Raw genomic sequence first — 27,596 nt, forward strand, 5'->3', positions numbered from 1 at the left:
ACACATTAATAAAATAGAAATATGGTATGCAATGTGTGTTGCATACTAATGATGTGTAAGGTATAGTGTTATTTTCAGCGATTCCCAATAAACAAGTGATGCAACCCCATGAATTTTACTGCGGTACAAAAGCCCTATGATTATAAATCAAGTCCGTAATCTAAGTATGTTACAATTTCGTGGACAAGAATTTGTAATTCAGTGATTTAATGTACATTATATAGATATTACCAGTGTTTGGTTTCAAGTTTTTGGCTAGTTACTGAAAGATTTGATACAAAGGTTTGCAATGGATCATTTGTGTCATCTGATGTTAATAGTTACGAATGCCAATACGGACTTGACCCGAATGATGGTTTGATAATACATAGGTTGTTCTCTGTATATCCGGCCATTTTCGATTCAGTGTTGCTATCTGGTGGATCGTGTTGAGACTATAGATTTGAAGGCGGGGGTAGTGTTGCGTATGACTTGTAGGTGTGAGAGTGTTGATACTGAGTGATATCATATGAAGCTGAAAATGAACTGGTATTGGGAGGGTTACGTAATGACAATTTCCAGGCTAAATTTTGGTACGTACACATTGTGAAACAGAGTCAGGAGAATGGTTAACATTCGAGGTGACGACTAGACACAACAGATTTCCCTTCAGAAACATTCACCCACGAATACCACCAGGAGAAGGGCTGCAAGCAAAATGATTCTGTAGTCCTCTGTGAATCCTTCGAATGGTGTGCTAAGAAAGTCCTCCGTCTGAACGTGACATGGTCCAAGGATTCCATCTCTCACCGTCAACTGTAAACAAAACAATTCGCAAGTGCCTCCGGTTGAAGTGTGTGTGGAGGGTCTATGTACAAGACCTGATACCGCGTCACATTGCTGAACGTAAGACGAAATGCAGGAAAGTATATGAAAAATATCTGGTGGGTTTCAAATAGAAGACACTTGTAACAATGGATGAATAATATGTCCATCTCATTGCTGGTGGTCACGTTTGTGATGTTGTTGTTGTTGAGTTTAGTTTAGCGTCCCTTTCAGCAGCGAGGTTATATGAGACGTGGACCTACTGATTAATGTTTAATCCGAACCGCATGAGCTCCCGTCGGGTATCGAACCCGGGTCACCCACGCCAAAGGCGCGTACGCTAGTCGTTTAGCCACGAGGAAGCTCTGTCTGTATGTGAATCACATATCGTGACATTGACGGGATGAAGTGCAGCAACTTTGTTCTTCAGAGCAGGAAAAAGTTTCTCTCATAGCTTTATGTTTTTTATGGGATTCGGATATGAAGGTAAGTTGCTGTTACGCAAGGTGGACAAAACGTGAAATTGAATGCAAGATATTTCCAAACATTCATTCCGACACCTATCTATCGGAGAGACACCCTACAATTGTATGGAACGGTTGCGAATCCATATGGACAAGGCTTGGAGTCATATCAACAGAACATCACAAAGTTATTATCAGGAAATGGCAGAGGAATTAGGAATTCGTGTTATTCTGTTTGGAGAAATTCCTTTACAAATTCCAGATGCCAGTCCAATCGATTTTTGTGCATTTGGACTGTTGAAATGGCGTCTTTAACGCCGCCGTCCGCGCACCCTGGATGGTCTATGGAAAACTTGCAGGGAGTGATGGTACAGAATTCCCATGCCTGTCCCGTGGCGCAGCTTGCAGCAAGGGAACCTTGCATGCCGTGCGATGGTTCACAACGCTGGGGGTCCAATAGAATATGATTGGAGGTGCAGCGGTATATCTTAATGTAAGTACTCGTCCAAAAATTGTCAGATATAAAGCGAACAACCCTTTGTAGTGCCTAAAACGTCTTCTGTCCTTCATTTCTTTGTTGCGGGGCAGTTGAGCGAGTTTCTTTTGCTTCGAATATCCTCTAGTAGTAAACTAGTAATAATTTTGAATGTTGTCAAGATAACTCTATGAATAACTTCTTGTTTGTGTGTGGTGGCATTGACTTTTACGAGTGGAGCCAAATCCTTATTGAGTGTTAACTTATACAATGAATCATCTATTTTCTCTGCAACTGTACCAAACATGTGATTGGCCACGAAAAGACATGGAATTCAGTACTGACAGCAACTCAAGAATTGAAAACATCTAGGAACACTCTTTGTTCAGTGGTTTTGTGATTCTATCCTCTGACTGGAGTAAAGTGAAATTAGCAAGTGTACTTCTTCTGCGTCGTTTATTAATAAGTGGAAAAGTCAAGTTGGCTTTTGATGTGAGATGTCAGTAATAGTTTAAAACGACTCTTCTAAGGGGAAGAAATTCACAGTTGTTTAAGTAATAGTTTAAAACGACTCTTCTAAGGGGAAGAAAGTCACAGTTGTTTAAGTAGATTGCGTAATATTGGTAATCTTTATTTGTCACGGCCGGATCTTGGCTCCAGAAAGGGAATGTCGAAGCTCTGAGAATGATAGACCCGCTACTATACACTGAAGTAATACGACCGTGGGTCATAACGTGTCTGTCTTGGAGTGGTAGTTCATTTTAGTTTCTTAAGCTTGTTGTTGGGTCATTTGCGTCCAATCGTACTTGTTATTTTACTGAATTTTTAATTTAGTATCCCTTAGAGACAGAAGACAATATTATTAAGGTACCAAGAAGAGTGTACTCTAGAAGAGGATAAACACAAACAAAAGATATAAGAATATTACATTATTTTCCTCGCTGGCACATCTTTGCCAACATAAACTTATTCTTTAAATCAGTTTTAAATGTTAATTTTATAATTTATGTACAATAATGAGTGGTTCTTTAGAAAAATGCACTTTTGTCGGACATCTTTTGACCTACTTGTACTATAGAATTTAACAAAATTGGTAATTGCCAGAGTCATATGTGTGTACGAAGATGGACAGCGAAAGAAACGATATTTACACGTCACAAAAAATGGCAAAATATTATTATCTTATGGGTTAAGTTCCAAAGTTCATCATCCGTTTGTGGCAACATTTTGAAAACTTACTAGAAACAAATAGATAATTTGCTCGTTTGTATGTTTGATAATGTGTAAGTAGAGCGAAAGTTATGTTTATTTTTATATATAAGGTTCTAAAGATGGAACTATTTGGCTCAAGGCTATCACATGGTGGAATTGTGAGAAAATAATGCGCACTTGTATTGTGAATATGGCAGCATGTATACAGAACCGTTGCTCTAGATGTGACTAAACCGTAATACAGTTTGTGAAACAATGCGCTGAAATTTACTAAAATCTTTTGAAAGTATGTGAAAGTATGTGAAAGTCGCGGCTTGATATACGCAATAATAAATCGCACAAACTGTGGTAAGCAAATAACTGCAGAAAAACATGAAGGATGTTATAGTTTTCAATGTAACGGTAAGTCATATAACCAAACGTGCAACTAACCCGCCTTCATTCGCTCTCGCTCGCTCGGCATTACTGCGTATTGAGTTTTGATAAAGTACATTAAAGTAAAAATTGATGATTTTTATATGTTTGTACCTTTTATCACGCTTTTGGCCGAAAACCAGACGGACGACCAGCTTTGAAATAAATGGCTATCTTATTTGTGGGAAGAAACCAGTATCGTAATTTAGGGGGGGCAGGATGGGGCAATGCCCCCCAAGAGTTTGACGAATACATATACTTTAATAGATTGCCTACTAATATATTAGTACAAAACGTGAAAGTCTTATGTCTGTGGTGCTCTTGCTCCCCCCCCCCTTAAGCGGTCTGAAACGACGCCCCTGGAAGAAACTTTGAACGTTCGAACTTTCATTAAATGATCGTCGTAAGCTATCATCACCATACACTTACATCATACCTATTAACATTGGTTCTCAGAAAACTGATGTGTACGTCACTAGGAAGTATCCCCAAGAGTTCTTCAGGGTAATATTTTCCGTTCATCTCTGTGTGTATATTAAACTAGCAGCGTTCACCCCGCTTCGCTGCGGTCACCCCGGAACGCAATAAACTTTGTTACTTAGATAATTTTTACTTTTTCGCTTTCAAGTGATATGATAAAAACCATAGAAGATTGCAGTAAATGTTAACATTATATCGCCTGTCATTTATGTTAACCCGCCCCGCTTCCCTGCAGTCACCCCGGAACGCAATAAACGTTGTTACTTAGATAATTTTTACTTTTTCGCTTTCAAGTGATATGATAAAAACCATAGTAGATTGCAGTAAATGTTAACATTATATCGCCTGTCATTTATGTTAACCCGCCGAGTGACACGGTCATGCGGGTTGCATATAAATACGTTTATTTTTACCTATGATGAACTAACAAAGGATTTGTACGTTATGGACACTTGAATGGTCAATTATCTCAAGACACTGGTAATTAAAAATTAAAGTGATATGATAAAAACCATCTAGGGTCCAAATCCTAATAACCCCCCAAAAATGAAAGAAATTGGTTCAGCCGTATTAGCGTGATGAGGGAACAAAGGATTTGTACGTTCTCTTTTATATATAAGACTAGCAGCGTTCACCCCGCTTCGCTGCGGTCACCCCGGAACGCAATAAACTTTGTTACTTAGATAATTTTTACTTTTTCGCTTTCAAGTGATATGATAAAAACCATAGAAGATTGCAGTAAATGTTAACATTATATCGCCTGTCATTTATGTTAACCCGCCCCGCTTCCCTGCAGTCACCCCGGAACGCAATAAACGTTGTTACTTAGATAATTTTTACTTTTTCGCTTTCAAGTGATATGATAAAAACCATAGTAGATTGCAGTAAATGTTAACATTATATCGCCTGTCATTTATGTTAACCCGCCGAGTGACACGGTCATGCGGGTTGCATATAAATACGTTTATTTTTACCTATGATGAACTAACAAAGGATTTGTACGTTATGGACACTTGAATGGTCAATTATCTCAAGACACTGGTAATTAAAAATTAAAGTGATATGATAAAAACCATCTAGGGTCCAAATCCTAATAACCCCCCAAAAATGAAAGAAATTGGTTCAGCCGTATTAGCGTGATGAGGGAACAAAGGATTTGTGCGTTCTCTTTTATATATAAGATAAGATTCTTCTCAACTCGTAGTTTGGCACCAAATTTAAACACATCGTATGACATCTTAGTGAACAATTGCAATGTCCACCTGATTTTCTTGTCGTCTCTTATCTTCTCTTCTAGTACAGATATCAAAAACTACTGAAACGCAATTTGTTTAATAACCAAATTAAACATGTCATATCTTAAGGGATTTCGAGTTCTTAAGGGATGGAAATCTTAGCATCTATTTATTAAAATGCTACAAAAACAAGAAAAACGGTCACGGTCACGATCAAAGTAATTTTGAAGTTTTGAGTAGAGTATCGGGCCAAAACCCCTAACTCCATGAGTTAGATGGTATAAAATATACTGTATATACAATATGTACAGGTGGTTTGTTGAGTAGTACTTTTGTTTCGTTAGGTGTGGTAGGCTACATCGGCAACTATCGAAGAGCATCTGATGATGACATCAGTACTAATGCTGGGAAGATATTAAATGCGTGGCGTGCGATGGGCATTTCGTAGAGCGCATGCGGTGCCGATATTAGCTATTGCTGGATTAATGTGTCTGGGTAAAGTACGCCAGAACTTACTGTGGAGATGTCGTAGTAGTTCTCTAACAGTAGGAAGCTTTAAATCTTCCAGAATTGGTTTGTTTCGTGTATATCTGTCGTGATCAGTAACTATACGACCAGCTCTAGTTTACAAACTTTCAAGTGTTTGAAGGTGACTCTATGAAGCGTGTTGCCAGGCAGGGCATGCATATGAAAGGGGGGACAGGACTATCATCTTAAGTATGTGAACGGGGACCTCATGAGAAATTGAACTGCAGCAAAAGATGGGATATAACGCTGCGATTTTTCGTAAAGCTCTTTGCTTTATGTCGCTGATTTGTGCAGAGAACGTTATCCCACGGTCTAAAGTCATTCCCAAGTATTTGGCGTGAGAAATATGTGCGTTCTCATAGCTAAGATGTCGAGGGGCACATATGCATCTTCGACTGTTTTGTCTGCATTTACTTTAATCCTCCAACGTTTTACCCATTCTTGCAAACTTGTTAGTTGACGTTTCATGTAGATGTAGCATTGTGCAAGGGAGCGAATGGTAGTGAAAAAGGCGGTGGAAATGGAAATGGAAGATCTGCTGTATACAGAGTATATAAAAGCGGTGAAAGTACATCGCCCTGTGGAACACCTGCTTTGATAATCCTAGAGGAGGATTTGGTACCGTCAAGAGACACATGAGATTTTCTGCCAATGAGGAAAGAACGAAGTAAACGCAGAAGACGATCCGGAAGATCTTGAGTGTAAAGTTTATAAAATAGCCCTGGTAACCAGACTTTATCAAACGCTTTCGAGACATCCAAATATACTCCAAGGGTGTGTTGTTTTCTGTTGAAAGCGACTGTTAAGTGATCTACTACACGTACGAGTTGTGCACGAAACCCAAACCTATGGGATGGTATGAGATCATTATTGACTACACGCTGTCTCAGCCTCCAGAGTAACATGCGCTCAAATAATTTACTTAAGTGTGAGAGAAGACTGATCGGCCTATAGTTTTCGGGAGCAGTGGATTTTTTCCAGGTTTTTGTATGATGATGATACGTGCTTCCTTCCAGGTCTTTGGGAAGTAGCATAGTTGAAGGATGGCATTAAATAAATAGGTTAAGACGACCAGTAATTTCCTTGTGGGGTGTTTCAATATATCAGTTCTAATCCCATCAGGCCCAGATGCTGTCCTTGCCGGCAGACGTTTGATATGTCTTTCTATTTCCCGAGGTGTTACTAAAGTGATATCATCTGCAGGGTTTTGTTTACTTATGGTATATAATGTGGTTCGGGTGTGCTGTTCGAAATAAGGATCAAGAATTGCTCTATTGGGTTGGAACTGTTCTTCCAAAGAGTCAGCAAAAATATCCGCTTGCGACAGTGGGTCTTGAGTCAGCTCTTGAGGTCCCCGTATGAATCCACCTTTTGAAGTGTTTGTAGTATGTTGGAATGATTTGGAGTACGTACAGATTTTGCGATCATTTACTGTGACATTTTGAAAAGTGTCTTCCCAGTATTGTAACTTTTGTCGCATAGTCAACATCTTGAGATTTGGACGCAGTTTGTTCCATAGTGTCTTATATGCTGGATGTAGTGTGTGCTGCCATTGACGCCTAGCCCAGCGTTTCAGATGAATATACAGTTGTAGATGAAAACTGTCACAATGACCCGTTTGAGTTAAAGAGATTTTGATAATGGTACTCGCAGCCTCTGCAGTACGAAGTGCTAGAGTGACATGAAAAACTGCTTGTTCGATGTCCTCAATGGTGGCGTGTCTATCTCGTAGATCGATCATAGTGTTTAATTCCTGTTTAAATACATCCCAATCAGTTTATATTTGTTTGGTGAGAGGGGTGGTATGTGCGAAGCTGCGGTGTGAAACGTGAAAAATGACAGGAACATGATCAGAGTGTTAATCCAAGATGACATAAGGATGTACAGTAAAGGATACGTCTTTGCAAATAGCGACATCAAGCACATGGGGTTGAAAAACGAATTTCGGATCGTGAAGAAAAACAACAGAGGTCCAACCTCAAAGTTCTGATTTCAAATTTTTGATTTGCGGTTATTTGTGACTTCAAGTTTAACAAAGACAAATATTGTAAAGTATGTGTACTTTATAAATAAATAATTTAAATAGATTTTTTCAAAATGTTTATTATTTTAAAATTATTGTTCAAATCCTTTGTATTTTAATAAACCTTCTTCAAAATTAATGCAAATCAATTGTTATGCTATCTTTGGAGTTCTTTTAAACTATACCAGCTGAACCTGTGCTCTTTATATAGCGCATCATTCGCATGTGAGCATGAATCTCCTTGTCATTACACACAACATCTGTACATGTCCCTTTACAAAAGTTAAAGACGTCGTGATAAAAATCGGCAAATGCTATAAAGGGAAGAATTTTTCGATTATTTTTTCAATATCTCGGACCGTTTGTAAGATTTGAGCCTACCTCCGGTTGAAGTTTCTAATTCCTGTATGACAAGCAATTCTTTCATCTTGCATGCAGTAACAAGCAAATACATTACATACACAATTAATTATAATGTCAGTTATATAAGGTGTTCATTTTGCAAAACATTCCAAAAATAAAGATTCATCTTAGACTGGAGAAATGACTATTCTTCCTCTTTCATTATTATTGGCCATAAAACAAACGCCTGAGACATATACAATCCCAGTACACAACTATGTAGTGTTGGAATGTATAATGCGAAAGATATAATGCTTTGGGTTTTTATTTTTAATTTCAAAACTTCCAGTATACCCGTAAAAATGTAATAAAGAAATAATGACCATGTTTTTTTCAATATTCAATTAGAACTGGACAATCTACGCAAAGTTTGCAATCGTTCAGTGAAAACGTCATATTTCTAGAGCCTGTAGTTTCCGAGATCTTCATTGTCGAAAGGATTGGCCATCAACATATAAAGGCCCATAAACGTATAGTCTAAAATAACTCCAAAGATGGCAACGCGATTCATTTGCATTGATTTTGGAAAAGGCTTATTAAAATACAAAGGCTTTGAACAATAATTTAAAAAAGTAAACTTTATAAGTCTACTTAAATAATGTATTTAAAGTACATATAGTTTAAAATATTTGTTTCTGTTAAACGTGAAATCACAAATAATCGTAAACCAAAGATTTGAAATCAAAGGTTATAAGTTGGAGCTGAGGCGCTTTTGTTGCTGTTGTAGCATTTTAATAGATAGATGTTTGTGCACGTTTATATGTTTGTGGTCAATCCGTTCGACAATGAGATCTCGGAAACTACAGGCTCTAGAAAGATGACTTTTCACTGATCGATTGCAAATTTTGCGTAGATTGTCCAGTTCTGACTGAACATTAAAAAAAAAATTGCCATTATTTTTTATTACATTTTTACGAATACACTGGAACTGTTGAAATTTAAAAAAAAACTAAAAATCATATCCTACGCACTATACATTCCAACACTATGTGGTTGTACGCAGGGGTTGCACACCCATCAGGCGTTTCTTTCCTGGCCAAATTATAATGCAAAACGAAGGATAACCATTTCTCGAGCGTTAGGTGTATCTTTATTGTCTGGAGTGTTTTGCCCAATCAACACCATATATCACTGGCATTATAATTAATTGTGTGTGTTTTATGCATTTGCTTATTTCATACTGTATGCAAGAAGAAAGAAAACACTGATCATATATTAATTAAAAAATCCAACCGGAAGTGATCCCAAATCTAAAAAACGGTGCGAGATATTGAAAAATTAATCGAAAATAATCGAGTAAGCAATCGAATTAGAAATCTCCTCTTGACGGTATATCTTGCGGATTTTTATCAAGACGTTTTTCACTTGTGTCTGTAAAGGGACATGTGCAGATGTGAGAAATTACAAAGAAATTTATGCTCATATGTGAATGATGCGCTGTGTAGAGAGCGCAGTTTCAGCTAATACTACCTGAAATCTATATTTCTTCCTTTGCAAAGTAAATTTCCAAAAGTCCTTTCTTAGCTATATACCTTACGTCACAAATTCTATATGTATTGTCCACATTAAAAGTGTCACTACCTAACCTATTATATTCTACTATAGCAGGACCAGCAAGAGATGGTCTCTGACGTTTCTTACTACGTGCGGAAAGACAATCCAGCCCTTACTTCGGTACTAGTGTTAAACACCACGGTCACTCTGTCTTCCACCATTAATTAAATTGCCACTATACGTGCACCGAAAAAAGACTTGACACGTGAGTAGTAGCAACGTCACTATGAACTGTCAGAGATCTCTTGCTGGCCCTGCTACCTAATCTAATCAGCTCTACTAACATAATCTAATCTAACTTACCCTACTCATCTAACCTAACATACTAGGATGGTACAGATATTCCAGAGTAGTTTCGGTCTCTTGTTTTATCGTTTCGAAATTTCAAGACGAGACAGATTTCGAGACGGATGGTTGTAAACCTAGACTAGACCGAGACTTAACATATCGGAACTACTCGAGACGAGATCGAAGTGGTAATACACACTTGTAATTCGAGACGATATCGACACGAGTCTGTAGGCAGTCTCCAAAGTCTCGGTCTTGTCTCGAGTATTGGTATAGACGTACTGAAATTATCCTTACTCAAAATTTGTGTACTGTTACGTCATATTTAAGGCGATGGAACAATTTCTCTTTGGTGTTTATGGATACTGGAAAAAAGAAGGACGAATGTCATCTCTAATCACATACGTTTTAAACAACACTCAATTTTGAGTTGGGATTAAAAAATATTTTATTCTTTTTCCAATCATTTGAATTACTTGAAGAGCATATTGCTAACATATTCCGAAATCTAACGTTGTAAAGCATACATAGTCCCAGGGCCGGATTTAGGGGCGGTGAACCGGTGCACGTGCACCCCCCTTCGTTCTAGATATACACTATCTAAAATGAGAAGCTAGCGGGGAGAATAGCAACACCTTCCAATACTTTCTGCCATCATGTTTCCAGTTTGGGCTTAAAAGAAAGCAGAGTTTTGAAAAAAAGCAATAGTTTAAGTCGATTTTCTAAGGTTGAAGGAAAAGAATTCGCCAAGCAAAACAATATATTTGTCAAATATGGATTTAAACTGAAGTCAGGAAGGGAGAACGCTTTCTCCTGCATAACACTTGCGACCCTATGTAAAATACTGCCCTCCGTTCTATGCATCAGCGTTGTCAGGGGTAAAGAATGTTGTCACTTTGAAGAGTTTCAGTGTGATTGGCTATTTTTGGAATTATTGGTGCACTCCCCTTGAGACAATCCTGGATCTGGCCCTGCATAGGCCTTCGATATTTTTAAAATTTAACCTTCCAACAGTAATTTTCCCAAGAATTTACTCAGGAAAGAATATGTTTAAAAATTATTATTGTTTTACTAGAACTGCTCTTATAAGTAATGATATCAACTGTACTTTAATCCTTTCGTGGGCAAACAAAAACGCATTTCCTGCCAAAAGTTCATAACTATGAACTCATTTCCTCCACTGTAAAGGGTTATTCTCATTAGAGTCAAGAGTCTTCTTCATTAGAGGAATAGAATTGGACTCGACTATTTTCATGTTAATTTATTTTTTAATTTGATTTATTTATTTTGAACTCTGTGTTGCGTAAAATGGGAGTGAATCGTTCTATTACTTCTTGAAAAAAGTAGCCAACAAAGCAATTGAAACTCAAATTAGAATCTTCATATTGGAGAAGAGTAGCATCAGAAATTTGGAACAGGATAAGAGCTAATAGAAGGTTAAAGAATATCAAATTAAAACAGAGATTTAGTTATTATCGAGACGAAACGAGACGAGAATGAGAGCGGCTGAACCATATTTCGGCTGTTGCTGTTGATAACATATCTTGCCCATAAACAGCACAAATTTTTCTCAGACTAACTTTTCATTTGCGTTTTTATATTGTACAAGTGAAATTCTAAAGTGCGTCGTAGTTTTACGTTTTTTTTTTTAAACTCGCATTTATGAATAAATTATCTTACGTCTGTTTTCAAGAATTCCATCCTTTTTTACCCGTCTATTAATTTCAACTGACGGGTGGCAAATGACGTTATATTCAACTTGCTGCGACTTATACATCATGATATTTGGGACACCAGCACCATTTTGTGCGCAAAATGTTCAATACTTCTTAGACAACCTACTGTATGTCTCATAAGATTTAATTATGATTGACTGATATTTGGTTCGTTGATTTTGTGTTCAATGTCCGTTTTGATAGATTATGAGTGTCAATCTACTGAAATTTTAAAATGTTTGATACAGCACCGAGACTATCTGCGAATAGGGACCCGAACCAGATGAGTTCTATCCAGTAATCAAGCACGAGTCCTTCGCGCTAATTTGCGTACGTTAACTATACGACCATAAAAGTTATCAATGTCCGTTTCCAGAGCCGACGTAATACGAAACGTAATCGTAAGTTTAATGTGATCTAAGAAGGATATGGGCTCGTGTAGAAATTAAATTAAATTAAATCTAGGAATTTTTCGTTTACGGTTATGTCTTATAAATTTAACAAGACGGGAGACTAACGTAAATGAATTATTGTGATATAATTAGTAAAATGATAATGTAGGATTAACAAGAGAATCCCGATCAAACTCACAGACATATTGTCCACCTCAAACTAATATCCCCTGAGATAGAACTATGTTCTCCTAGCTCAGAACTATGGTCAGAGATAAACACTTTACCACTGAGACAGTGTACGTCGCTGTGAGCTAATACCGAGAATTGAACTCTGGTCTCTCTCGTAACACATACATATGGTAACGACATAACAAGAAAGATTACTGTTACTGTTACTACTTGATTACTGTTTAAGACCAATGAGTTAGTATTAAATTTGTAGCTGAGTTGTCGTATAAAATTTAATGAATAAGTATATTACAAAGACGTTTAATTTTCCCGACTAGCATGATATATTATAATTTATCTACAGTATAACAAATGACAACATCCAAATAATACAGGCATTTTTATAATGCTTTTTAGAGCATGCTCGTTGAATATTTATAGAAGGTTTTTAATTATACATTCGTTTAGATCTGGTTTAAATGTCCATCATTTTAATTTCCGAATTGGCAATCCGTAAAATCATATTGAAAAGAGCTGCAGGCAAAATCCTGGAAAGCACGGAATTAATAAAAGTGAGAGATTAACTGAGTGTTCAATAGCCATAGGCGTTCAATTAAAATCTCTCTCTTTTTTTTAACATGGACATTTCATTGGAAACACATAAATTACAAATTACATACAAAATCAATCATACATTATCATACAGAAGGAGAGGAATAATGTGTGTTATTAGTGTCATTATACAGATTGGAAAACGAGAATGGTTTTAGAAGCTCAGTGTTAAGTATAGGTAAAAGCTGAGGAATCTCGCTTTAACAATGTAGGGTTGATCTGATTGTTATCTGTACAGCTCTGTCTGAAATTATAATAAAATAATCTGCATGTGTTCTGGATGTGAATCCATCTATCTGTCTGTCATAAGTATTTCGCATATACAGGGTGATTGAAGAGTAATGTCACATGACTTGTGAGGTGATCCTACATGTGAAAATAAACAGGACAAGTCCTAGGAACAAATGTCCAATTTTTGATCGTTACGTAACTGGAGCGGGTTGAAGGCAACACACATCCATGAATAATTATAAAGACAAGTGTGAATATAACATACCGAAATGCTGTGTAGGCGCTGTGATGGACAGAATAATAATGGGAGAAATGACTGCTAAATCCTACAAGAGGTATGGGGGTTTTCCAACAGATTGCAGCACTGTGACGTCGGACCCGAAGCAACAGTTGCAAGCGTACCCTGTGTGCAATGGTGGTTTAGATCAGTGAGCAGTCGTGAGGCCTTGTGCGTGTCGTGCTTGAGTGTTGCACTGATTCACTCCCTCAGCCAAGTATCCCAGTATCTGAATAACACATTTCCTCGAAAGTGGATTGACCGTGGCGGACCCATTAATTGGCCTCTCAGATTACCCGACATAACCCCATTAGACTTCAGTTTATGTGGTTGGTTAAAGGCGATGTGTACGCTACGAAGATGGATACACGTGAAGAACTTGTTGCTCGTATCATCAGTGGCGCATTTAGGATTTTGTTTCGGGGGAGGGCCATGCACATTCTCCAGAATGGGTATATATGTAATGGTTCTATGTAGGTATATAGTTATTACATATACTATGTATAAATGTATCAGGAGGATTGAGCCTGATAGACATTCCCTTAAATACGCCACTGCGCATCACCGACACTGTTGCCCGCATTAAAGCCCGCTGAGATGATGTTCGATATGCAACACAACACACCCAATGCGTTTACAAGTTCTTGAGATGGGTGGGGGACATTTTAAACATATTTTACAGGATGAATCAGTCATTTGTCCCACTGTTATTCTGTCCACTACAGCGCCTACACAATATTTCGGTAAGTAATATTCACACTTGTCTTCATAATCATTCATGGATGTGTGTAGTCTTCATCCCGCTCTATTTCCGTAACGATCGAGAATCAGACGCATGTTCATAGGACTTTTTGTGTTTATTTTCACATGAAGAATCACCTCACAAATTATGTGACATTCATCCTGAGTCACATAAGGATGAGTAATTTGGCAAATGGTTAGTACCATTTGATTACGAAGTTTGGAAGATGTTATGATCAAAGTTGATTTTGTTAATTCAATTACATTATTTAGACTTTTTAAACATAGTTCGATTTGTAAGGTTATGTCCTTCGTAATGGGGAAAGTGATGTCTCCGATAATTACCTTTTTTGTATCACCTCACTATATATACTAAACATTAGTTAGTCTCGCATAGTTTCCTGTAAAACTTTATCAAATGCACATTTATTGACTTGGTTCTATAGTTCCTCTAAGTATTGTTAGACGATTGGCCATATCTGTGCCTTAAGGAACAGAATTTAATTCTTGCTATATAATTGGTTGGTTGTCCATATTCCTTTACTAATACATTCACTAATTCTGTATACTTGAAGCCGGCTACCTTCTTCGGTGACATCACTTGTCAGATTGTATTGTATACATTTTAATCCACTATTGGCATTAAAATCGCACACCTGTTTCTTATCAGGAATGCCATTCTCGTTGCAGTACTATTCAAGTCTTTCCATGTTTGTTTGTGTCAACTTCAGTTGATTCATTGGGTTCGAAATATTGTAATCTGTCCATTTGTGTAATTCTGCCATTTAGTACTTTAAGAGTTACTCGTCACCAGTAATAAGATATCACACACACTAATAGTCGTCATGTTTATTAAGACACGAAGTATTTTAGTACCTTTAATTGAATGGTAATTATGTTTTAAGGTAAAACCAAAAAGTATATACAGTGTCGTCCATCATAAACATAAACCCAATCTCATCGAATTCACATAATCAGTATTGATCCTAACGTTTCTAACTCCATAATCAAATGATACTAACCGTTGTCAAGTTACTAATCTTTAAATCATAAAAAGGACTTACTTACAGCAATCAAATTTTGCATACAGATATATCATAATTAAAGGTAGATCTAAGAGCGTACGAAGCCTTCTTTTTATGATTTTCGACTAGGGGTTATGAACGCGAAACTGTATGAAAGTTTCTCGTGTTTCTAGAAACATCTTCTATATATGCTACTTGCATTTCATTTTGGTTGTGCGGGATTACATCATACGTAACAAAGGATAACTAACTGGGAATGGAATGGTTGTGGGACCTTCTTCTTCCCTTCTCTGTTTCCCAAGTTCTGAATCAAGACCTCTGCAAAGATGATGCTTATATTTTTGAGCTTGAGAAGAATTGAGGTTAATTATGTTCACAAGCACGTAGTCAGATTAAATCCTGCCACGTAATTAAGGAGAGCTCCTTCGTGGCTAAGCGGTTAGCGTACCTGCCATTGTTGTGGGAGACCCGTGTTCGATTCCCGGCAGGAGCTCCTGTTGTTCGGATTCCGCGTTAATCAGTAGGTCCCGTCTCATTTAACTCCGCTGCTGAAAAGGACCTTAAATTCAAACTCAGCTCAACGTAATTAATGATAAACTACTGTATTTTTTTCATCAATCAGATTAGCAATGTTTTCCAATATCGAAATATACAGATAATTACAGTAATATCGTCCAATATTTTAATCTCTTTGATGTTTGATATCTTGATATGTCAATATTTCAAAATATCAGAATTTCCTTATTTTCTATATATTGTCCATATTTAGATATGTTATAAATTTTGATATTAACAGTGCTTTTAGGTTATGTTAGGATTTAGATTTCTGGGTTCTCAGCATGTAAGGCCATTTAGCCCTTCACATTTGAGGGATGACGTCCCTCGGCGAGCACACAATCCGGGGAAAGGAAAGGAAAGGAAGAAAGAATGGGGGAAGGAAGGAAGCGGCCTGGGACCTATAAATTAGGTACCACCTCGGCATTTGCTTGCTGTGAATGAGGAAAACCCAGGAAAACCTCATTCAGGGTGGCTGGCCTGAAAACGCGTTTTAAACTTTTTCGATCGAGTGGCCCCACTGGGAATCGAACCCGGGACCACTCGCACCGAATGCTTCGATTTTAGATATCAATATCGAGTATAGCGTAGCTTTATTTCCCCGCTAGTCCGGCACAAAAATGGAGTTACGAAATGTATCCTAAAGGCAATTTTCAAGGTTAAAATATTCTCAAATTACATTATTTCGATATATGTATATAGGTCTACAGATCGATTTTCGATTATGTAAATATATTGGTTTCCGCCATATAGATCCGGACACATAGCTGTACTTAGTGTGCTGTTGTCAGATGGAGACAAAGTTACTTTTGATACTATTTGCTTTTATGAGTACAAATGACATTACTACCTAAGAAGTTGCTATTTACCCAATCGTAGTTTCTTCACGAACTTTGAAATCGCAGTGTTTCCAGCAGTTAACATGTCAGGGAAGGCTAGTACTCCTTTTCAAGTGTATGTCTTGGTGATACATTGAATAGCTTTGGTCTCAACATCACATAACCTAGTTAGTAGTCTGTAAGATGAATATTTTCTGATGGGTGGTCATGCAATAATACACATTCAAACTACTGAATTTGCACGAATACAAATTAATTTTCAAATAGTAATTTAAATCTAAGGCTTCCAAATCTTTCATTTCCCATAAAGTATACTTTTGTCTGTCTCGTTCTACGTTATATGGTACCTTTCTATATTCCCGTAAAAAGACTTCCAATCTATGCTATGCGTGAGTATTGGAAGTATTATTGAACGGCTATACCCGTTCGTCTGACCATCTGTCGACAGGTAGCAAAGCGAAAATGGCAATAGATATCAAGATGCAAGTAATTTTCTATTCAAACCGGAAGTGGTTCAAATTACCCGTTTCTGTTTGAACGTCTATCCCTATAAAACAAAAACATGTTTTTTACAAACAATTCAGCGCCTAAAGGCAACGTACCATGAATATGATGAATACTCTATCGAAACCGGAAGTAGTTCAAATTTAATATTGCCTCCGTTTTCAACACTGACTTGTACAGAGCATAATAAGTAAGCAATAACAAGATGTGGATTTTTTGCAATCGATTCAGTGTCCCAAGAATAGGTTTTAGCTCTCTATTCAAACCGGAAGTAGATGAAATTAACCATTTCCGGTTTCAATACTTATCGCCATAGAGGAAAAATGACAATATATAGTGCCAAGGGATTTTCAGCAATCGATTCAGTGCCTCAATGCAGCATAACTTCACCCGTAACACTCAATCTAAACCGGAAGTGGTTAAAACTTACTACTATACTACATACTCAACTCAATAAGATATACCGTTTCAAATATCTCATCTTTGGATATATTTTTTTTTCGATTAACACTTATAATATTGGGGAACACTCGAGACCAGAAACATTTGCTTCGTTTTAAAGAAAAATCCCGAAAATATATTAATCTCCGATAGTAATATACCTCGCGTGATTTTTTTTCCCACTTGAATTGATTAAAGACACACTAACTAAACATTTAATTATTAAATGTGAATAAAATTGCCTGAGTCATTTTGGAGAAAATAGTCCGAAAAGAACTTACCCATGATCCTAACAGTTGATCTAGGTGACTAGCGCATGCAACTTTAGTGAACGCTGTCCCATTGTGATGAATCGCTTGCAGTCCCATTTCAAGATTCCTTCCACGCGTGATGAATATTATATAGTATTTAAAGTAAATACTATTATTGGCAATAACGTAGAAAATTTAAAAGTTACAAAATTTGCATATATAAAGTACATTCTATTAAATATAAACAACTTAGTAATTTAAACATGCATATTTACAACAGAAAATTTATATACATATAAATCTTAGCGTAATTATACTCAATCAAAGAATGTACATATTTAAAGAAAATTCACCTAAGCAAAACATGTTAAGTAAACTAACATGCATTTCACTAATTACAGTACAAGCTGCTCATGAAGATATTGACAGAAAGTAAAACAAGAGTTTTAACAAACATTTGCTTCGTAATTATGGAAAGTACCTATCATATGATGCTGTTATTATTAAGTAACGTCTCCGTACACTTGTATTCAGATCTCCGGTGTATCTTACAAATATTATGATCTAAATTAATATAATAATGCAAAAATGTAAAGTATTTAAAATTAGCCGTTACAAATTATGTTACTATTTTTATGTTATTATTTTTTTATATATTTGATGAATATCTCAATCGTTAGTGCATTGTTGGTGCACTCAACATATTCGATTGTGCACAAAGGGACGTATGTGCTATTAGGGTATTTAGTTTAAACGCCAGCCCTATACTTCAACCTTCCTTTTGTAAATAAAGAGATTTTTTGTTGCACAAACGTGTGAAATGGATGCACGAACGATTGAGACCACTTTGTCACAAATTGGTGTTGGTGAAGGCTGTCCAAAGCGAGCTTAGTGGGCCTGGAGCCACCCCTGGCTCACGAAAATGTACATGTAATATAGCAAACCACGTATATTAAATACCAGACGTTATATAGGAACCATGGAGTGCCCACCCTCTTAGATTTTTTTTTTCAGTCGCCCATGGCTGTCAACTAAACTAGATACCTCAATATTTCACACTTCTTGTTGTGCACAAATGAATCTTTTGCGTGTACAAACGGTGCACTAACGATTGAGACGATTTTAGCAAAAATTATTAGGCTGCCGTTCAACCAATCTCTAAATTACTTTGGAATATCTTAAATTTTCTTTGTTAACAAACGCGAGCTTTATATGCATAAACGTTTGAGACTATTTTGATGAAACTTAGAGAAGATGGAGGATTGTCTATATCAATGTATCATCTTTCCGATATGCAAGAGTTACGAAATATCAAATCCGATTTTTTTAAAGCGATGATCATACTTTTTACTTTACTATACAGGTGAAGTTGATTTGAATTTAATGTCCCTTTCAGCGGCGAGGCTATATAAAACGGGACCAATTGATTAACGTGGAATCCGAACCACATGAGCTCAGGTTAGAAATCGAACCCTGGTCTCCTACGCGAAAGGCATGTATGCTAACCGCTTAGCCAACTATATAAATGGATTTGGTATATAAAAATGTTATGTTTTTATTCTTTATAACAGTTTGTAAGTGGCAAAAAATGGCTATATTTGATGTACGAGAGAAAAGGTTGAAGAACGGAATTGGTTAGTAAAAATGATATTAATATGACCTAAGAGAACTCCCTTACATGGGAATAGAAGTATAAAAATAAGAGATTTTAAGTTGAGAAGGAGTGAAAGAAAACCTGGACGAAGCATGTGCAGTAATTTATGCCTCTACGTACGGCAAATCTCTCAACTAATTCCGCGAGCAACGGTGAGCTTCATATTGAAGCAGTAAATTTGTACGACTGAGCTCTTCACTCGTCACAGGATGTTCAAAGCCAGACAGGGTTTTAAGGAAAGGGTGAAGGGTATGCTCACTTACATATTCAGCCCTTATGATCCATCGTTATATATGGTGAATTAATTTTTTCAAGAGTTTTAATTCATTTAAGTATTTCTATCTCTCTCTCTCTTTTTTTTTTTTCTTTTTACATAATTTAGCTCTAGTCAGAGATAGCTAAAATAAATATAATTCAAGTTGGACGAATAATGTTGTACTGTGGAAAATAAATGAACAAAAAGTTTTCCGTGATTAAACTGAAAAATTTCCCCCTTGTAAAATAAGAGCAAAACGGAATAATAATTATTTCGGAGAGTGAATTACTTCGTACGGTACGTAGTAGTTTCATTCATATTACGTGAGACTTTCATTGTCGTGTCGCGTATAATAAGAAGGATATAAAACGTCACTGTTCTACGTACGTGTATATCGTATGAAGTTAGGAAGAGTGTTATAGTTTCTTCTGTAGTATAGTCGTAAAATATGATAACAGGGATATGTGGTTAGGTAGATAATATATTATATTTGACTTTTTATCAAGGTAGATGATTCAGTGGAAAATGAAATAAATCTTTAAATTATACGTTCCACAGTTATGCCGGCTAGGCTAAAGGACACGGTGATGACGAGAAATGAATGAAATAATGGCATGAAGAAAGTGGGAGGAAACAGGAAAACCCCGACAAAACCCACGCATACGGTGTTAGTCGACCACAAATCTCACTTGGCCCGAGCTGGCATCGAACCAAGGCCCCAGCAGTGTAACCACCCAGCAAAAATATTTCGTAGTAACTTATGAAGAAAAAACATACTAGATCTGGGGAAAAACTAATAAAATTTCATTTTCTCCCGTTTCATCCTATTTATGACATTTTACGATAACAATATCTTATTAGAAGGTTTCCGGTAGCTCCACCTCTCCTGTCGGTGGGGGAGTGACCCCTACGTTCTTGAAAGAATCCCCAACTTTATTTTTTTTACAGTCAAAATTCGATATAGACCGTGCAAACCACTTACACCCTCCCACTTTTGACTTTACATCCCCAAACTAAAAATCTTGGCGGAATCTATGCTTAATTGTCGTATTAGAACTCACTGTAAAACCACTAAAGTTACACAAGTATCACAAATATAGAGGATGTATGGAGAAAACAAGAAATATCGTAATATGGGCTTACTGAAAAAATCGAGTTTTAATTCCTTAATAGTCTACTGTTTAAACGGATCACCAAATATGTAATATTGTTTCTGTGCTCAATTATTAGTTGGAGGAGGCGACCGGACGGCACATATGTCCCACCTCCGCTTTTGTAAATGCCACTGTTGAAAGAAACGCAGAAAAAGATGCCAAGAACCAGGGCCGTGCCATGGAAAATCAGCGCCCGGGGCGAGTATACGATAGCGCCTCCATACATATATTCCAAGTAATTTTTCCTCTTTTCGTTTTTTCTCCCGAATTTTTCGCTCCCGTTAATTCGGCGCCCGGGGCCGTCGCCCCCCCTGCGGTACGGCCCTGCTAAGAACAGTTAAATTTTCGTACATTGTCAAATTTTCATTAGATTCCTTTTGTGCCCAAATGTATTTATGAGAGAGGAAGAAGAGGAGAAAAGTAGTAGATCTAGTACGAAAGTACGAGCGGTGGTTACACTGGTCAAGGCTCCAGAGGTGAACGCTGAACCATTGAGCCACCTCGGCGCAACGTAAACAGTGGAATTCAAATTTCATGATTGTATTAAAGTAGTGATAATTAAAGCACAGAAAGTTAAATTGGTACAGCAAGCATATTGGCAACAATTATGGAGCACTATCCGAGATTTGTTCCGCCGAGAATTTCGTAGTTCCTCGCACGAAATCTCCCAAGACACCCCCAGATGGCATTAATGTTTAATAATCAAAGAAACTAAGAAAAGATATAGGTATCGATCAAACTCTCTGAGTCGAGAAGATCCAGAGAAATTGATTTCTTGTACAATCTGAACGATGCGATAGCTGTGCAACCCATTGAGATGAATTAGACAATAAGATATATTTATCAGCATTTTATTATGACAGGTACAAGATAGTCGTACAAAGTTTAGTTAATTAGCTATATATCAAAATTATTATTAACTTTTCATTTTGTGTATGTAAGTATCGTTATTAATACTGTCAAATGCATAGTTTTCGACAAAATTGATAAGAATGTAATGCATTATAAGTGACAAATTTAATGTCATATAGGCCAATGCTGGTAATGAACAGAAATATCTATAAACAGTTTACGTTATAAAAATACGAAAATAGTACTAGAGTATTCGGCCTATGTTTAGCAGAAGGAGTCCAGCTCTTTTCTCTAAAACAAATTTTACAATTTTGGTATTTTCTGTTCACATTCGGTTAGTTTTGGGTAGGTTAGGTTAGTTTAGGTTAGGTTGCGTTAGTTTAGTTTATGTTATATTAGTATAGGTGTCTCGCATAATTTTTCAAAAAGTTATAGAATTTCGCTTATTTCTACTAATATTAGGTTAGTTTATGTTAGTTCAGGTTAGCTTAGTTAGTTTATGTTAGGTTAGGTTAGATTTGGTTACGTTATGTTACGTCTAAGTACTTGCATCATTCATTTTTCCTGTAAAGTTTGTGTTTTCTACGTGCTTCTGGACCCCTTGTACAGCGGGGGACACTTCTAAATGGTACACCTTAACCGTAAATCTCCATATGGCTGTACCATTTAGAAGTGTCCCCCGCTGTACTAAACATACTCCGATTATTCACTACCGCGTATTAATGTTGGCTGCATAGGATGAAGAGGACAGTGCCATGTAAGTTTGTCGGAGGCATATGAAGAAGAGGAAGTCACTGAAAGAGGACGTAAAGGTCATAAAATAATGTACGTCCACCTACTGACGTAACTAGGGGGAGGATACGGAGCTTGTGCCCCGGGCGCCGGATTGAACAAAATTGGGCAAATATTTGACGGAGCGTTTTCTTTTGGTTGGTTAGGGGGACGTTAAGGCAAGTTCTTGTCCCGGGCGGTAACTAGCGTGTTTGCTTCGCTGCGTCCACCCTCACTAGCTTTGACTAAATTGCAGTTACTCGGGACGTTTATTGAAGTAGTCGTGACAATATTTTATAATAATTACCATGTACTAGAGTAAAATATTTTAAACGAAGTTTATCGAAGAATAAAATTACAAGAGAAGAAAATTTAAAACCTCTTGGGTTCTTGGCTAATCGTAGGTTGTTGATGAGCGAGAGAGTGACGAAAACATCATCTTTTCCACATTTCAAATTTCATTATCAGATAGCACCTATGATCAGGCTGCAAATCCTTTATCAAAAGCAGCGTAAGAGCCTATCGGGTTGCAATGATGTGAACAGACTTTGAGGGAGATGGCTGACATTCAGCTCGAACGTAGAAGAAACTTTGTACATTCTATATTCCGAAAGAATATTGTCCTAAAACGGATTGAACATAGTCAAAAAAGGACGACCGAAAGCAAATTGTCCTAAAACGGATTGAACATAGTTATAAAAAGGACAACCGAAAGCAAATTGTCCTAAATAGGATTGAATATAGTCAAAAAAGGATGACCGAAAGCACATTTTCCTAAAATGGATTGAACATAGTCAAAACAAAGGACGACCGAAAGCAAATTGTCCTAAAATGGATTGAACATAGTCAAAACAAAGGACGACCGAAAGCAAATTGTCCTAAAATGGCTTGAACATAGTAAAAAAAAAAAAAAAGACGACCGAAAGCAAATTGTCCTAAAATGGATTGAACATAATCAAAAAAGAACGACCGAAAGCAAATTGTCCTAAAACGGATTGAATATAGTAAAAAAAAAGGACGACCGAAAGCAAATTGTCCTAAAAAGGATTAAACATAGTGAAAAAAAAGGACGACCGAAAGCAAATTGTCCTAAAATGGATTGAACACAGTCAAAGAAAAGGACGAAACGTTAACATTAATGTCAATGGAAAGTCAATGAAAAAAAAATGCTTCCACTTATCTCAAAACTCTAAAGAGAGAGATGGATCAAATTAAGCTCAAATTTAGAACAGACTACGTAGATTCTACATTCTGAAAAGAAATTGCTCTGTTGTCCTAAAATGGATGGAACAGTAAAAAATTATAAAACATGAACATTAATGTGAATGGAAAAACAATGAAAAAATGAAGCCGTCCACATATCTCAAAAGCTAATTGAGAGCTTATTCCAAAGTCATAACGTAGAGCTTAAAAACAATGTACAGCACGTAAGAAAAATATGCATAAAACATTGTCAAAAGTCAAGCTGTTTGAGATAAATTAATAATAATGATACAGTATATTCATCTTATTCGAATTACCCAGGGCGACTCACACGGAGGTTGGGTGTTTGAAATATCTCATATCTGGACTTAGAATCTCCAGACTCGATTTAGTACCAACGTGACTTTTGACCTGATCACATGACAGTCTTGTCCTTATGGCAAAACGGATAGGCCCTCTGGTTTCAAGAAGCAATAAATAATTAAATACATATCAAATAAAGAGAGAAAGAGAGAATTAGAGAAATAATTTGAAATAAAAGAAAAAAACTCAAAACTATAAAGGGTGTTCAAAAAGTTTTGCACAGGGGTCTCTATTTTTTTATTTGTTGCAGGAGGAGAATGATTTTTTTTTTTTTGTGAACATACTTGGGTCATTTAGCTATACACTGAGCCTACTCAATGCAGCCTCCATCAGCTGTGACGCATCTGGTCCAACGTTCTTTCCATGATGTAAATGCACTTTGGTACAATTTTGGGGATTGACTTTTACACCATCGCTTGACACAGGAAATAAGGTCTTTCTCACTATCAAGTGTTTTACCGCGCAGTTGGGCCCCCATACGTGTTTTGCTCTTAGATTCGGACAGAAACAACCATGTTTCATCCTAGTTAATGACGCCGTCAAAACACTGTTTCCACTTTTCAGTAAAGGTCGTCGTGAGAGCCTCGCACACATCCTTCCTCATCTTTTTCATTTCTCTTGTCAATAATCTAGGCACCCAACGTGTACCGACTTTCTGTACCCTAATGACTGTACCACTGATACCACACTACCCCATGACAAACCAGCCATTTCAGCAAGCTGTCGTGTCGTCACACATCTGCCATTTTGAATGATTTGATTAATGGTCTCCTTATTCACATCACTCACTACCGTCGATGGTCTACCGCATCGTGGATTGTCCAGTAGAGAGAAATCACCTTCTTTAAACCTCTGCAACCACTGCTGGATACTGCTGCGATCCAATGTGTCCTCCCCATAAACAGGGAGCAACTTCCTGTGAATCGATGTGGCAGAGTCATCGCCGTTCTTGAAGAGGAACTCCATCACCGACCGTTGTTGCAACCTGACATCTACTTCACGGTCCATTATGGCTCACCTGTAAATAAAAGAAAATATTTTTATATACCAATTTATAGCTAAATGCTCCAAGTATGTTCACAAAAAATTCATTCTCCTCCTGCGAAAAATAAAAAAATAGAGCCCAATGGGCAAAACGTTTTGAACAACCTTTGTACGTAAACTTAGTAAAATGAAAAAAGAACTGAATACGAATTATACTAGGTTTGTTTAAATCCTAGAGGTGATAATTTTAATATTATGTTCACCTCTAGGATTTAAACAAACCTAGTACAACCTACGTGAACAAACAAACCTAGGTGAACATAATATTAAAATGGCCCCAGAGAAGATGTTACCTTCTTTGGCCCACCCACCTTGACATGAGAATGAAACTGTACTTAAAGTAAAATAATATTAAACTCATCCAATTCTTAATGAACTCTTAGGCCAAACACTAGTTTTACCACGTGCTTATCCACCAATAAATCATCTACTTCCTATCCACGAACATGATAAGACAACTGTTCTCTATAACCTCCGTCGTCGCATTGTTTGTCGCCATCCATTCATCCATTGCACCTAACTTCATCAATGTACCTCTTTGTCGTTAGTTAACAGGGCTCCAAGTGCCTGAACCCGCTCTGAGTAGCCTCAGAGTAGAAGATTACCACTCTCGTCGCATCTTAAATCCTTGTGTTCTGTTACCTGCACTTCGTTTCATCATATATATCTTACACGTTATACTGAAATCTTCTTATGTATGTCTAAATTAAAATGCAATAAATAAATAAAATCCATACACCCATTTCGAAATAGAGCTAAAGGGAAATTGATACTCATGACCCTAGAGAAGGCGACATTACCGTCTGCAGGCCACCCATCTTGGGATAGGAATGAAACTGCACTTTAAAAAAAATATTATAGATTAATTAGTATATTAATATATTAAATGAAACTCAATAGCAAGCTTATGAATAAGAATGAAGATATACATGTAAAAATAACTTAGACGGATATCGGAGCATGAAACAAATAAGTGTACTGTAAATATAATAAGAAACAATTTTTTCTACTTATATAACAACAAGAAAAATATCCTTCTGCTAATAACACAACAAGACCCAGATCCTTCTATTGACAAGGAAATAAGATATAGGTTATTATACTGATAAGAGACACGGAAACTGATCTTTCTACTGACATCAGAAACATATCCTTCTACTAACGAGACCAGAAGAGACATATAATTTTAATGACAAGTCAAAAGATATAGATTCTTATTCTGATCAGTCAATAAGAAAACATGTTTCTATGGACAAGGCATTAAGAAACAGAGGTTTCTACTGACAATACGATAAAAACAAGAGTTTCTTCTACTTACTAAACAACAAATAAACTATCCTTGTTTTGACAAGGCCACAAAAAACTTTCTTCAAATGACAAGGTAATGAAAAAAATTTTTTTTTGATAGGAGAATAAGAAACAAACAATATTACTGACACGACAATAATAAATAGATCCTTATGCTGACAAGAAAACAACAAACATATCCTTCTACCGATATGACAATAAGAAATGAGTGTATCTATTGTGAAGATAATAAGAAACATATCCTTGTACTGAAAAGAAAACCGGAACCACATTTTTTTAGCATAAGAAACAGATTCTTCTGTTAATAATAGAACAAGAAACAGGTTCTTTTGTTGATAATAGAACAAGAAACAGGTTCTTCTGTTGATAATAGAACAAGAAACAGGTTCTTCTGTTGATAATAGAACAAGAAACAGGTTCTTCTGTTGATAATAGAACAAGAAACAGGTTCTTCTGTTGATAATAGAACAAGAAATAGGTTCTTCTGTTGATAATAGAACAAGAAACAGTTTCTTCTGTTGATAATAGAACAAGAAACAGGTTCTTCTGTTGATAATAGAACAAGAAACATGTTCTTATACTGACAAAATAAACTAATTTGTTTGGCTTAGAATAGTAATGAATTATTTTCTTGTTTTAGGTGCTTTATTAATATTATTATTATTTTCTACCTTTCTACATAAATGAAGGAGTTATTCGGAGCTAATTCGCGCATTCTAATCGTGTTCATATGTGAGTTAATAATTGCTAGCTGAAAATGATTATGGACGTTTATTGCACAGTTGCTGTATAGCAGTAAGCGGTTTAATTAGTTATGCACCATTTACAACTGTATTATCAGTGCTGTTATTTGTAAATTTGCCATGGAAGATAAATGTACTAAAATATAGCATGGAAGATTGTAGTTTTGTTATTTGTTTATTCTATAGCTTTAATGACTGATTTGGTTAAATATCATCCAAATGTGATAATAATAATGGATCCAGTTGATTTTCAGTGTTGCATTCAGCCTATGTTCGATCAGTTCCGAATACGGCTAACTAAATGTAAATAAAGAGAATTTGAATTTTCCCACTAAGTAATCTTATTTTTTCTTTCCTTCTTTTTCTTTTGTATTTTATAAAAAATATCCTATTATTATTATCATACTGTTATTTTAAATTTAGTTAATCTCTCTCTCTATCTCTATCTCTCTCTATCTATCTATCTATATATCTATATATCTATATATATATATATATATATATATATATATATATATAGAGGTTGTATCATTTATTATGTCCCAGAGGAGGAAAAAGGAAAAAAGAAAAATTTGCACAAAACAACATAAACTAAGGAGGGAAACATCTTAATAC

Source organism: Thermobia domestica, chromosome 16 (genome assembly GCF_964235325.1).
Source record: "Thermobia domestica chromosome 16, izTheDome1.hap1.1, whole genome shotgun sequence".
NCBI classification, from domain to species: domain Eukaryota; kingdom Metazoa; phylum Arthropoda; class Insecta; order Zygentoma; family Lepismatidae; genus Thermobia; species Thermobia domestica.